The sequence below is a fragment of the Schistocerca nitens genome, chromosome 3, assembly GCF_023898315.1.
Source record: "Schistocerca nitens isolate TAMUIC-IGC-003100 chromosome 3, iqSchNite1.1, whole genome shotgun sequence".
Taxonomy (NCBI): Eukaryota; Metazoa; Arthropoda; class Insecta; order Orthoptera; family Acrididae; genus Schistocerca; species Schistocerca nitens.
The window spans coordinates 864868001-864883118 of record NC_064616.1 but is presented as its reverse complement, the minus strand read 5'-3'; positions in this window follow the sequence as shown (position 1 = coordinate 864883118).

The window sequence follows — 15118 nt, the reverse complement described above, 5'->3', positions numbered from 1 at the left end:
TCCTTATGATAATTTTTGAATGATTTATATTTTACTAAGTATGAAACAGTTCAATGTTTATACCCTGTAGTCGTCAAAAAAATATGAAGTGTCTATTGGATAACGAAAAGAAACATTTTCCTTACAGGAGGCATATCTGATAAAAGAAAAATTAATGCATTCAGGCACTTCAGACAGAACTGGGATTTAGACAGAGTTAGAGTCAAGTAAGAAATGGCCGTGGCCGTTGTTCTGTATATTGTGCTGCATTGCATGCATACTTTATCAAATTCGTAAAATGTGGTCATGCAAAATGACAATGCGCAAACGAATGAAGTTTAACAATACTTTTAGGCTGATAACACTGATATGACAAAGAGCTATCGAAAATTATGCTCTCCGACGTTTTTCTGAAAAATGCTTTATACTGTAGAAAAATTTCTCTATTGAAGGGTTGAATCACGCTGTTAGCTCCAGGTGAAATTTAAATTATATTAACAGTTTTTTCGCCCTACTTCTAAAGACAGAAGTATTGTTATGTCTAGGCCAAGAGTCGATCAAAAGCAATGAATTATTTTCTGCAGCTGGTAAGAAGACATTTTGGATGTAGTAGGTCTACTGAAAAACGCTGTCCGCTTTTTCCAGATTTTGCAGCGCCTATTATAAGATTTTTGCAACTGAACAGTTTTTTTTTTAATTTTTGGCCCTAATTTGCGTTGACATTTTTGAAGACAGATATAAAGCTGCGGAAACAGTAATCCACTGATACCTATCACGGGAATTGTTGCATACGAATATGTCATAGCGTTCATTGACTGCATAAGCGACTCTATCTTTTTTCACTCGAAATGATAAAGTGCGGTTTGCATGCATTTCTTGATCGAAACCTGACTTATTGGCTTTTACTCAGCATTTTAGGGGATAACAAGAAGTTACGAATTTGTCTATAGTATACCCTATTAATGATATCTTCTCTACGCTTGAAACAAACTTCACAATTTTTCAGCTTAATTTTCCGCATAATTTTCTGAATCTCTTTAACAAGGTCGAAGAAACCAGGGAATCAATGATTTTCATCTCTCAGTTCAGAGGGTCTAGTCTCTTAAATTTCCGCCAGTAATAGCGTATTGGCTTTCACGAGCAGCTCTAAATATTTCGAGTAGTTTCACACCTTTGCGAGTTTCATTTTGCCACATATTTCGTACTGCGCGTAAATCTCTATTCCATTTATACAATTCACTTTCAGATTTCACGAAACGAAACCGGCTTTGCAGACAGCTTAACTTTCAGCGTTTCCTCTCTCTTTCGTTTAACCAAAAAATTTACACCCTGTTCTTTGTCACTGGTAGCTATTATTCTCCATGTTTTCTTTGTGCTAGGAAGGTACTGTATTTGTGTTATGGACTTTGATTAGCACAACAATCACCGTTCGAGCAATAATTCATGGAATCAGAGTTAGTTACTATTTCTTCTAACATTTTCACACTTTCCAACGAATTGCCGACGTCACTCAAAGGAATGTACAAGAAATTAAATAGTAAATAACGCGTATGTAGGTCTTCAGGAGAAATAGGCGATTTCTATTGCGTACTACATACTTATTTTCTATTTGCGAGATTGAAAACATTAATTGGATACCACATTACAGCGATACTCTGGAACCTGATCTAAGATAGCTGCTACTACCAAGCACATACGAAGAAAACACAAAGAAAATTAATTCGGTTTTACTTACATTGTTAGCACATAGCGATACTGCAAAGGCAACTGCTAATTATTGTGGATATTAACTGAGTTACAAATTCGAGCGAATAGTGTTTGTGAACAACTGTGTCAGTGAAACAATCAACGAAAACAAATTCGATTCACAAATTACGATTGCGTTGCGCTGTTATCTGTTAACCGATGTGCCGTCAGTCAAGTACAAGGGTTGTCCAGAAAGTGAGTTCCGATAGGTCGCGAAGTAGAAACCACAGTGGAAACCAGAAACGTTTTATTTGCAACAATTAGGTAAACCTTCCACCTACATCTCTACATAGTCGCCGCTCCAACTTCGAGTGTTGTAATGTTGAATCAACTTTTCAATATCCTCGTCATAGAAAGCAGTCGCCTGTGCTTTCGGCCAGTTATCTGCACTGGTCTGCAGCTCGTTGTTTCTGGAAAAATTTTGTCTTCATAGCCAGAGGTTTTTGTGAGCGGAGATGAGACTCAGAGGGGGCCAATTACGGACTGTATTGTGGATGACCGAACACTTCTCATCGGAAAAGCTGCAGGAGTGTCTTCATTGGCCCTGCAGCGTGCGGCCGAGAATTGGCATGAAGAAGCAACTGATCGACAGTTGTGTTATGTGAGCTGTATGACACAGGCGAAATCTCTAACCAGGTCCTTATACTTGGCGGGAGACGCTATTCCCTATGCATCTTTACGTGCTCACTGTTCACTCAAAACTGAAAAGAGCGACACGACACGACCGGCGGGCATACTAGAGACACTGCCCAACACATCTGTGCAAAACTTTACTGGATTTTCCCAGTGGCTTCCATTTCGTGACCGATCGGAACTTACTTTCTGGACAACCCTGGTATATGTGCCGGCCGTGTTGCGCACGTGCTGTCTGCTACAGTTACGGTAGGGGTGTCTGCTACAGTTACGCCTGGCAAGCTACGAATTTTGTAATTTTCAAACATTCTTAAAAAATACTTTCAGTGTGTCTTAGCAGCTCAAATTTTGACACTGTTTCTTTCAGTGTTTTCTCAGGGTATAAAAATTTCAGGGCACTTTGCGACATGACAGATTGGACCGTTCCATTGCCAGTCTCTTGTGGCGAGGCTTCCGTCTGTACACCGGTGAAGATGCGTCGGTGCCTGCTGCTTAACCTCCATCGGCCAGTGTAGCCCACCTGCTTCAACCGTTAAGTATCTTGTATAATCTAAGTGGCATACCAAAGCGTTTCCGATACAACAGCAGCCCATTCTGTCTTTCGAACTGGAAATACCTTAGTCCCATTCACACACAGAGACATATTGTCCTGCAATATTCCTAAAGAAACTGCCACCAAACTTTCCAATCTCGTGCCCTATATTCAGTGTTCTTCTCCGGAATTCTGTAACAAACTGAAATCCACACACAGTGACGATTTGCATGGCTTGAAACGCTTGTCCACGATACTCAGAGGTGCGTTCACACCAAAACGCCGCTATTCACACAGAAATCTATCAATCTGAAAACAGTCTTCACGCCACTGGCCCCTCTGAAATGCCCTCAGGTAGGTTTGAGGCATTTTCTGCAATAAGGGAAAAAAATGAAAATTCGGTGCATAGGTGCTGTCTTAGCCGGAACTAAAGTGGCATCTTCCCCAAGTTTCGGGGTGAGATGCTTAGTGGTGTCACGTAACCAAACATGGCTCACAAAATGTCAGTTGTTGAGGGCAAAGGGAACTTAGAAGCTCAACCTAAATGCTACACTAATAGATGTTCTCAGTTCTTAAACATTACAATACTCAATGGGGCTTTGACATACTTTTCTAATAACTGCGCAGCAGTGAAACGTGTTCCATCTGAGGCTCTTCTAGTTTGACGACACGAACACTCGACCAATGGTGGTAGCTTTAATTTTCCCAGTATGCAACTGACTCCTTGATGACATACACCAATGAGTGGCGTTGTCTGCTGCGTGAATGTTGAACTAAAATAAATTAGTCATCGAACCCTTATAGCCATCTTCAATCAGTTTCCTCTATATAAGAGAGCAAGCGACCAAATCAGGTAGAGATAAACTGCTAAATTGCAGTTCTAAATTATCCGTTATAGTGTTCTAAATATACTCAATACGATAACTGCACCGTTATAATATCCCTAGAGATAGTACTGTGATACTGATAATTGAGTTTTACATACGTATATGTTTGACTATTATGTCCAACACTTCCTAGTTTCTGGCATTACTTTCTCCTGGCCCGCATCTCGTGGTCGTGCGGTAGCGTTCTCGCTTCCCACGCCCGGGTTCCCGGGTTCGATTCCCGGCGGGGTCAGGGATTTTCTCTGCCTCGTGATGGCTGGGTGTTGTGTGATGTCCTTAGGTTAGTTAGGTTTAAGCAGTTCTAAGTTCTAGGGGACTGATGACCATAGATGTTAAGTCCCATAGTGCTCAGAGCCATTTGAACCATTTGAACTTTCTCCTGTCCATAAGCAATATCGCTAGGATCTCTCACGAAATAACGAAACGAAACTTGATCGGCAGGTTGCACTAAAATTAATTAATGCTCTTTTGAAAAGTAACGTCTATGAACAATTTTTCCGTACTTTTCGTTGTTTACCCACGAAGTTAGAGCGGGCTGTTGGAGTTTTCACCCACTGTAGAGTCAAGCCAAATACACTATCTGACCAAAAGTATCAGAACACCTAATAGTGGACATTAGTACAAGGTGTGCCCACACTTCGTCTTTATGAAGGCTTGAACTCTGCTGGGATCACTTTGAATGACGTATCTAAATGATTTTGTAGGAGCGGCAGCCCATTTTTCCTCAAGAGTTGAAACTAAAAAAGGTTGCGCTCTGGAGCAAAGTTTACTATTTAACTCATGCCAGAGGTAAGAGATATTCCACTGAGCTCACCTGGAGATTTTAGGCAGGCCAATCCATTTCATTTCACTGTTCACAGTTGCTGCTTTATGACGGCATACATTGTCATGCTGATTCAATCAATCACCGTTCCTCTACCGTACGCGGTACCCCGTGCTATAAAATGTGGTCACATCCTTCCGCGTTTAGCGCTATCTTAAGCGCAGCAAAGGGACCACACCCTACCCACGAACGACACCTCCATACTGTAACACCACCTCCTCCGTACTTCACTGTTAGTACTACCCATGGTGGCATGTAACGCTCTCCAGGTATTCGGCAAACCCAAATCTTTCCATCGGATTGCCACAAGATATAGCGTGATTCATTATTTCAAATCACTTGCTTCCAGTAACTCAGTGTCCATTGGCGTCGCTCTTTACGCCACTTCAAGCGTCACTTAGCATCGACTACAGAAATGTCAGGCTTATGAGAAGCTGCTCCATCATTGTACTCAATTCGTTTTAACTCACTACTTGCAACCATTGTGCTACCTGGACGCCTGGTACTAGTTTAGCAAATTCCTTCCCCTCATTTCATGCGTTTTTTTTTTACAACAATCCTGAGCAGTGCGCGATGGTCCATGTCTGTTAGTACACGAGGACTGCCTAGCCTTGTTTTAGCGGTGCTTATTCTTCTGTCTTTCCAATTCACAATCACATCCCCAACAATCGCCTTGGGCAGCTTTAGAAGGGTTGAAATGTCCCTGATGGATTTGTTGCTCAGGTGACAGCCAGTGAATAGTCCATTGAGTTCTCCTGTACTGACCGACCCATTATGTAGTTACTTCTCTGGTGACAACTGAATAATTTACTTTTTTTGGGTGGGTGGGGGGGGGGGGGAGGGTGGCCATGACCGCCATGATACTGCTCCCCCCTTCAATCCCCCGCCAACACCACTACAATCGCAATGGATAGGCGCTGTCACGTCAAACCTCCCCAACATTGGTAAGAATCGTGGGATGGGAAGTACTTTTATTTTAATGCGGGCACAGTATGTCCTACACAAAAGTATGAAAACTTACTTGGAGAAGCAGTTGAATAGAATGGATGGTGTTTATAAGATGAACAGCAACAAAAGTGAAACAAAAGTAATGGAATGTAGTCGCAAACGGTGTCGCCGATGAGTGGATGTCAACGGAGCATAACGTACTGGTCGTCGGGGAAAGAGACTAACCCTATGCAGTTGGTGTGCCATTGTGGAGCGTCAGATTGCATGCTTTGGAGTCCCGTTAAATGTGGTCCCTTGCTTCTATGTTGCACATTGTAGCGATTATCTGCTGCAGTAGTTGACCGTAGCTGACCACCCTCTCTTCTTCAGACAGCATTACCTGCGGTTCAGAACACTTCCCATGCACTTAAAACAATGCTGTGAGCAATACCAAATGCCTGGACTATACGCGTCGCATTTCGTATTTTTCCAGCTTCTCGATTATTCTTTCCCATGTGAAGTCATCCAAATGTTATCTCTGGATCATGTTGTAATGAAGAACACCACCACAGTATACCGTAACTGCTCGCAAATTGACACACATTACCTATTCCCGTTCCTTCAACCGCCTGTTGTGTGGCCAGCCCACTTGGCGCTATAGCCATGCTGACATCACGCCACGCGATGTCCAGCTTTCTGTGCGTGACTGGGAGACCTCTGGCAACACACTCCCAAACTTTCATTCATTGTCACCAAGACGTCTGATACGTTACTTGATATGTAACTTGATATGTTACTTTATCCATCTCACCCTTACGTTTTGCAGAGCAGTGTTCGTCTACTATAATTTAAACCCCAAAAAGTGTGGCATTAATGTGGTTTGCGCGAAAAATGTTGGAGAATTATCCTATCGACTAAATTACTTCAATTCAATTACATAATTGCAGCTCAACACCGTTTTCTGGAAGCTGCGGGCTTTCTAATAAAAAATGTGACCCTCAACTACGTACCCTCAGACTCAGAGTTGAAATATTAAAAGCTTTGTCTGGTTTCGTTGTCTAGGGGCTGGGATACGTAGTTGCCGCATTACAAGCCAAATACTGCTGAGTCTACAGTATAAAATATGAATATACACATGAATTGAATGGTCGAAGGTTCCTATCACTCGGCAATTGCGAATTTTGAATGTAACACAGAAATTTATAAATGCAGGATTGCAATTAAATAAAATCTGCAGGTACTATTTTTAACTACTTTAAATGGTGTGTACGATGGCAGAAGTACCCTTAAGAATGCCATTTATTACTGCAAAACACTTATTGGTGTCGATGGTCCAGCAATTAAATAAAATATAAGTTGAATAACAGGGAAACAATAGATTCCTACGTCACATAATTAATTATGAGCAACAACATAGCTCACGAGATATTCACTTCTAAATGCATACTACGTCTTTATTGCAAAAGCCACGGAAATCTCACAAGTGAACCAGTAGGCACTACGAACTTTCTATCTCTTGCGACCATGCACAAACTGTTCAACACTCTTCAAGTATTTCCTGCGACCGTTCATCACGCCTTCCCACCCAGCACTCCCTTGTCCTGTGCGACCCAGTGCTCGTCCCCCACTTCCATCCAGTCTCTCCACTGACTTCGGTAGTCGCCTACCGTAGTAACGAGCGCTGTGATTGGCTAGAGCGCTCCCGCCATGTCTCCAAGCCAACACACACTCACAAACATATTGAAACATATACGAAATACTGGATTTACATTTAAATAACTTGAAATTAAATAAATATTCCTATAGCTAGACCATTAACACGCTCTAACACCCATTATTAAATACATAAACAGATTAAATAAACATATATCAAAGGAATAGAAACAAAAGTAGGCCGGTAGACGTATGTCTCTGTGCTTTCTAAAACACAGTAAATATTTAATCAATTTCTTCATGAATAGTATATATCGGATATAAACAGACACATAGACGAATAAATATAATTATAAGCATGCTGCTACCTTTTTCTCGTGTAACTGTGGAGTATTTATGGGCTGATGCGATCAATAGTAATCGGCCAATTTGACCTCCAATAACTCATGCACTATTCAAGTTACATGCCTGTAATTCATACCAATTTATGTTTACATTAATAGCTTTCTAAAGACACATCGATCGACAAACGGCTGTAGGAATAAGACAAGAGATTGGAGTGTGCGCATACAAACACTGTTACGCAGCTCAATATACGTATAGGGCATAAAAACCGCTAAAATCTGAGCTGAACACGCTAGAGGAGCCTAGAAGTAATTTCTTTAATAAGGACATGCCTAAAATCATCCCAATCTTCTATTGCAGATTAGAGCCTCCAGTGTGCAGCCAAAGTCTGATTAAACCATCTTCTGGTGTGCTTAACACAGACTTCCTTCATTCCATGCTCCATCAAGATTTTCCAAGATGATTCTATCGTCTATACCCAAAATTAGATATGCAACGCTTCATAATATGTGATGTAATTTCTCGTTGTGGTCATTTCGCAAGTTATGTGTGAGAGGAAGTAATATGTTGACCGACACTTCTTGAAATGTAAGCTCTCCATATTTTAACAGCAAACCTGTCCGTGATGCACAACGGACTTCTTGTACCACTCACAACGCCACACGAGTTCATTTAGTCTGCAGTGCTGACTAAACGATCCTGTTACAAGACGATCAATCTTTGTTGCATCTTTTGTATATCTTCTATCAATATAACCTGGTCAGGGTTCCAGATTAGCGAGCAATATTTAAAAATCGGTAGAAGAAATGTTTTGTAAGCCTCTTCTTTCTTTCCAGAATGAGATTTTCACCCTGCAGTGGAGTGTGCGCTGATATGAAACTTCCTGGCAGATTAAAACTGTGTGCCTGACCGAGACTCGAACACGGGCCTTTGCCCAGGCTGTGGCTAAGCCATGTCTCCGCAATATCCTTTCTTTCAGGAGTGCTAGTTATGCAAGGTTCGCAGGAGAGCTTCTGTAAAGTTTGGAAGGTAGGAGACGAGGTACTGGCAGAAGTAAAGCTGTGAGGACCGGGCGTGAGTCGTGCGTGGGTAGCTCAGATAGCCGGTACGGTAACTCAGCGTGTTCGGTCAGAGGGTTAGCTGCCCTCTGCAATATAAAAACTGAGTTAATGGAATTACGACGAACTGAAACGGATGTCTTGTGACGTCCGCCCCGAGCAGATACAACGAACGAAAAACGAACAAAATGAGATAAAAAAAAAAAAAGTGTGTAGAGCACTTGCCCGCGAATGGCAAAGGTCCCGAGTTCGAGTCTCGGTCCGGGACACAGTTTTAATCTGCCAGGAAGTTTCACTTCTTTCTTTGATGATTATATTTTCGTAACATTTCTCCAACTTGCCTCAGCATGGCATCTGTTTTTCTTTCTATTTGCTTTGTGTAGTAACAGATTGTCAATGGCAAGAAAAGCGTTTCTGAAGAAGAGCAACTTGTTAACATTCAATATAGACTTAAGTCTTAGGAAGTCTTTCCTGAAGATGTGTAGCCCCGTATGGAAGTGAAACATGGACGATAAACAATTTAGACAAGAAGAGGATAGACGTTTTTGTAATGTGGTGCTACCGAATAATGTTGGAGACTAGATAGATGGATCACGTAACTAATATGGATGTACAGAACGGAATTGAGGAGAGAAGTAATTTGTGGTACAACTTCACTAAAAGAAGGGATCGGTTGACAGGACACATTCTGAGACATCAAGGTATCATCAGTGTAGTACTGGAGGGAAGAGAGAGAGAGAGAGAGAGAGAGAGAGAGAGAGAGAGAGAGAGAGAGAGAGTAGCGGTTGGGAGGAGGGGGAGGTAAAATTCGTAGAGGGAGACCAAGAGATGACTACAGTAAGCAGATCCAGAAGAACGTAGGTTGCGGCAGTTATTCGGAAGTAAAAAGGCTTGGACAGGATAGAGTGGCATGGAGAGCTGCCCAAACCAGTCATCGGGCTGAAGGCCACAACAAGAACAATATTAATTGCACTTTAGATCGTTCCGGATGCTTACTTCCAGATATTTTACGACTACCACTGTTTCTAGTGGTTTGTAGTCAACAGTGCAATAGAAAAGTAGAGAGTCTCATAGTCTATTGATATGCAGTACGTAACATTTATTTACATTCAGGTCTAACTCATTTTTCTGCACGAGTCGTGAATACCACGCAGGTCTTCCTGTAAATCGCTACAGCCTATTGGCGTCGCATTCCTCATGTAGAGACCAGCATCGGATACATATAAATACCTCACAATCCACTGTATAGTACATGGTTGGGGTATTGTAAGAGTATTATCGAGTTTAGTTCCTATTCCACACACACACACACACACACACACACACACACATACATACAGCCGCGCCGGATTAGCCGCGCGGTCTGATTCGCTCCAGTCATGGACGGTGCGGCCGGTCCCGGTGGAGGTTCGAGTCCTCCCTCGGGCATGGGTGTGTGTGTTTGTCCTTAGGCTAATTTAGGTTAAGTAGTGTGTAAGCTTAGGGACTGATGACCTTAGCAGTTAAGTCCCATAAGATTTCACACACAACGAACACACAACGAACACACACACACACACACACACACACACACACACACTGGTCAACGGGCTGTGCGGAGTGGCCGCGAGGTTTAGGGCGCCATGTCATGGACTGTGCACCCCCTTCCGCCGGAGGTTCGAGTCCTCCTTCGGGCATGGGTGGTGTGTTGTTCTTAGTATAAGTTAGTTTAATTAGTGTGTAAGTCTAGGGACCGATGACCTCAGCAGTTTGGTCCCTTAGGAATTCATACACGCTGATCAACGAAAAAAATGACTATAAATGTGCCTATGTGCATACCCTAATCACTTTCATCTTACTTGTAGCATCGCTGCACCAGATATATGATTGTGGCATAATGGTGTCACAGTCTTTGTTGACTGGCGGATGCTTTTCCGCCTCGGTAGCTGCGGGGTCAGGGACGCAGACTTCTAACCGCAGTTGCCTGTGTACAATTTCCGGGCTGGTTCAGATTAGTTCTCCGCTCGGGGACGGGATATTGTGTTGTCCTTATCTTTGTACCGTCGTAACTGACACGAGAATGGCCTGCATGGCGCCACATGATAAGTCTAAGCCTATTAACTTTGTCAAGGATATGTTTTGATCCTAATGAATGTTCTAAATTGTCGAAACACAGTCTTGTATTCTTTCCACTGTATGGGCACGTCCCGAATGCCAATGAATTAAAAAAAGTGCCGTAACCTCAAACTGACCCAATAGCGTTTCGTGAGAAATACTTCGTCTTTTTTCAGAGCTTCTTGCTACATTTGCTTGAATGAAGTTTGAGCTTCCAACACTGTCTAATCAATCATTTATATCGATGCGGCTGCTTCGCAGATCGGTCGCAACGATAACGTACCGCTGCTTTATCAGTAATAGTAGTGCTTTGTGGATCATTTGTTTCGTGGGCGAATAACATCTTAGGGGGGAACGTTGATGAAAAACACACACTATTTCAAAAATGCACCAAATCCACAGTTTTGGAGATATGGCAATGAAATTTTGTACCACGCTTTACATGAAAGTAACACATTTACATACAAAATCCTTTGATTATATATATTCAACTTTTTTTAAATGAAATTTGAAGTTTTATTTTCAAAAAACCATGTATGTTCCTTTTTCTCAGAAAATATTCAAGTTTTCTACAAAAATTTCTCTGTCTCATCTCTTTATATGTTATAAGCTTCTCTTATGAGGTTTTTAGAATAGATCAAGTAGCGAGAATTTTCATAATTTTTTAGTTATAATTCCATAAGTACAATTTTAAATTCATGCAAAATTCCACACACTTTGCCCCATATCTCAGCTTGCAATCGGAATTTCAAAATTTGCTCTTGAGATAACGTTTATTAGATTCTTGAGTTTATCCCGGCGTATTTGATAATCAAAATATCCACGGGTGTGCTGCCGGTCTATAGTGTCCAACGGTCACAATATTTCGGCGATCATACATGTCGCCACCATCAGGTGAACTGACGGACTGAGCTCCTGTGAACGTGCCGGCACGGAGATCCGTACGCTATGGCTGCTCAGAGGGAACTGGGTTCGGTCGCGGCGGCGGCCGATTTAAATACCCTCCGCCCACGGCGCGCTCCCTCCGCCGTCCGCGCCCCGCGCCACGGTCGCGCGGTGGAACAGATTGCGACGGCGTCTGAGATGACGTCGGTGTGATGGCTCTGTCCGCCGTGGTCGTCACAACTATACGTTTGCTCGATTTACTCTTGATTAGCCCAATCGCTAGTTCCCGAGCCTTGCTAAGTGTTGCCTCTGGTGTTCACGGCATCGATCCTCGACGGTACCCATCGTCTGACCAATATACGACTTGCCACATTGAGACGGAATCTGGTACACGCCGGCCTTCCTCAAACCGAGGTCATCTTTGGGGTCTCAACTTCGCTCCCACCCCCAAGTTCACTCCGGTCGCAGAAATTGTTAGTGCTGTTGAACAGGTGTACCAGATTCCGTGTCAATGTGGCAAGTCGTATATTGGTCAGACGATGCGCACCGTCGAGGATCGATTCCGTGAACACCAAGGGCACACTCGACTGATGTATCCGAGCAAGTCGGCGGTCGCTGAACATTGTTTGTCGGAAAATCACGCTATGGAGTATGACCGCACGAGGATTCTGGTACAGACGTCGAGATACTGGGACAGCGTTGTTAGAGAGGCCATCGAAATTCGCACCAATGACGACCTCATAAACCGTGACTGTGGCTATAATCTTAGCAAGGCTTGGAAACCAGCGATTGGGCTAATCAAGAGTAAATCGAGCAAACGTATAGTTGTGACGACCACGGCGGACAGAGCCATCACACCGACGTCATCTCAAACGCCGTCGCAATCTGTTCCACCGCGCGACCGTGGCGCGGGGCGCGGACGGCGGAGGGAGCGCGCCGCGGGCGGAGGGTATTTAAATCGGCCGCCGCCGCGACCGAACCCAGTTCCCTCTGAGCAGCCATAGCGTACGGATCTCCGTTTATTAGGTTTACAGAAATATGTGTACAAAATTTCATAATTCTAGCATTCATAGAATCTGAGGAAAAGGTACATAAACTTTAAAAAACAAACTTTTCAGGAAACGCAATTTAAAGTTCAGCCTAACTTTTTTCCTTATGTCACTTCTTCAGAAGGCACCACATTTGTACTCTGGGTCGTCTTTCACTTCAAGGCTTCTCTTCTGGTTTGTTTGTTGTCTGTCTTCTTTCCTTTACCAGGTCTTCAACTGACTTTTAAGCTGCAGAGACGCCCTGCAAATCTATTTTTCTCAGGATGTCTTGAGTAAAATTTCCTATCTTGAAGCCCATTCTTTCTAATACCTTCATCCTCCCGACGTTCCCATCATTAAATACAATAACTGCATCATAAGTTGCAATCCTGGCAAGTGTAGCAGATGCAAATGTGTTTTTAGGGCATCGTTTCCATATGAGTGAATTTAGAGACTCATTTGGATTTTGGGTTTTGCCATGAACACACTTTTTGAGAAGTGCAGGATGGGCCAGAGATGATCTATAAAACCAAAGAGTATGTATCACGGCCTTCTAGATGTATCCCGCACACGTTTGGTTGAAAGTAATACACAGAATCGTTGTTCACTGAGCTAGTATTGAAGTGCTGCTTCAAAACGTGGGCGTGGCAGGGAGACCGCGTCACACTTTCAATTAATTTTCAGGCACTTCGGATGCGATTTCAACATTCAAACTTTGGGAACTTATTGTCGATGAATTGTACTAACAAATAAAAAATAAATCGAAAATTGACATTTTTGGTCAATTTCATCAACGTTTCTTTCAGGCAGACATCTACTTCTGGTTAATGTAGCCATTCCACTGGACGTCGCTCTGCGTGCTTACTCCTGACTATTTTACAGTAGTTACTGTACCCATCAATAGCGCAACAGAATGGTACAGGATTTCTTCTATGTGTCCAAAATATGTTAAAACCTGTGGTATAACATTATTTGTGGGAACAATAACAGTTTACGGTGCTTTTTCTTTAGACGTAATGGAATAACAGGGTGTACAATGTCCAGTTCATCACGTATTCTCCGACCCAGTTAGGCAGTGTACCCCCCTCAGTATTGTTACTTAAAAACGGGTGTGATAAACTGAATTCACGAAGACAGCAGTTTTAAATGAACTTTTGTTGACGAGAATATAGGGAAAGTTGTATTAATAGTTCTCCAGAGCAATGATAAAATATGCCTTGCTGCTGCACTTCTAATGATACATTGCTTACTATAACATCCGCAGACTGGCATTACTTCATACACTTCTTTCCGTGAGATGATAAGACACAATGCAGAACTACCTTAAGAGTATGGAAAGACTATGCATTTTAAATGTTTCGTGTAGCTTAATATTCTCGGCGATACAATTGTACAAGTCCATGAGATAAAAAGTTTTATCGGTCCTCAACATGTGTATACCGATATGACAGAGGGGGAAAAATACCACCCCTCATGTAGCATCTACCACATCTATCCTGCCTTATGTCATTCTGGATGATTACTGCTGGCTGTTATATGGTTGTTACAGTTTCCACTAACAGTGTAATCCAATAATTATTGACCTTTTCGCCTGTTTATGTACAATACTTGCATTTATCTGCGTCCAGCTGTCATCTATCCTATGCATTTTGCTACAGTTATCTGACATTGCTACCTTCCTATAGACAGCCACATCATCTACGACCTTGCACAGTAAAGCGATACATGCTGCAAAACCCCAGTCTATTTGTACCGTTTTCGATGATTGGGATTCCGCACAGGAATGATTGACTGGCGAAGTGTTCTGATGGCTCCTTAGAAAAATATACCCCAATCCAGTCAACACTTGCAGTCCCATTATGTGATGTCGTCTCCCTCTTATATTCCTGCGTAATCTTATTTGACAGTATGTGCTTGCATGCCTTTAATTCCGACTACTTCCTAAACATACTGCTTTTGCTAGTGTATATTTAAATCTGTGTAAAATTACTAAACTGACATACAAGTGTAGGCAACGAGTTATAATTTCTATGTTATACGTAGTCACAGAATCGAATATTTTTCCATGCTGTAGACCCCGATTCAGCATTTAGTCACTACTAGTTTAGCGGAGTGTACAAGTTGCCTCTGGGTGCTATTCCCACCATCACAAAGCACTTTTACCGAAGTAGATAATGGCGCAATCGTAGCCATCATATTAATAGTTGACCTATCTAGGTATTACCTTTCTCAATATAAAATGTTAACTTGCGATGTCTCACTTTAACACAAACCGGCTGCATGCTTTGGATATCACTAAAGCAATGTAAACAATGCAGAATGTCCAAAACGTCTATTTTCCATGTCTCCCATGTCCAAAGTACGGGGTGTTCAAAAAGTCTCTCCGCAGTGCCGTATGATTGTTAGCTGCGCGTGCGTATGATTGTTCGCCTGCATGGGTTACTTCCCTTCAAGTGGACACTCCCAACTTTCCACTGTTTCGTTTATCTCAGCCAGCGTCAGTAGTATCGTTGGTGTGTGTCGTTACG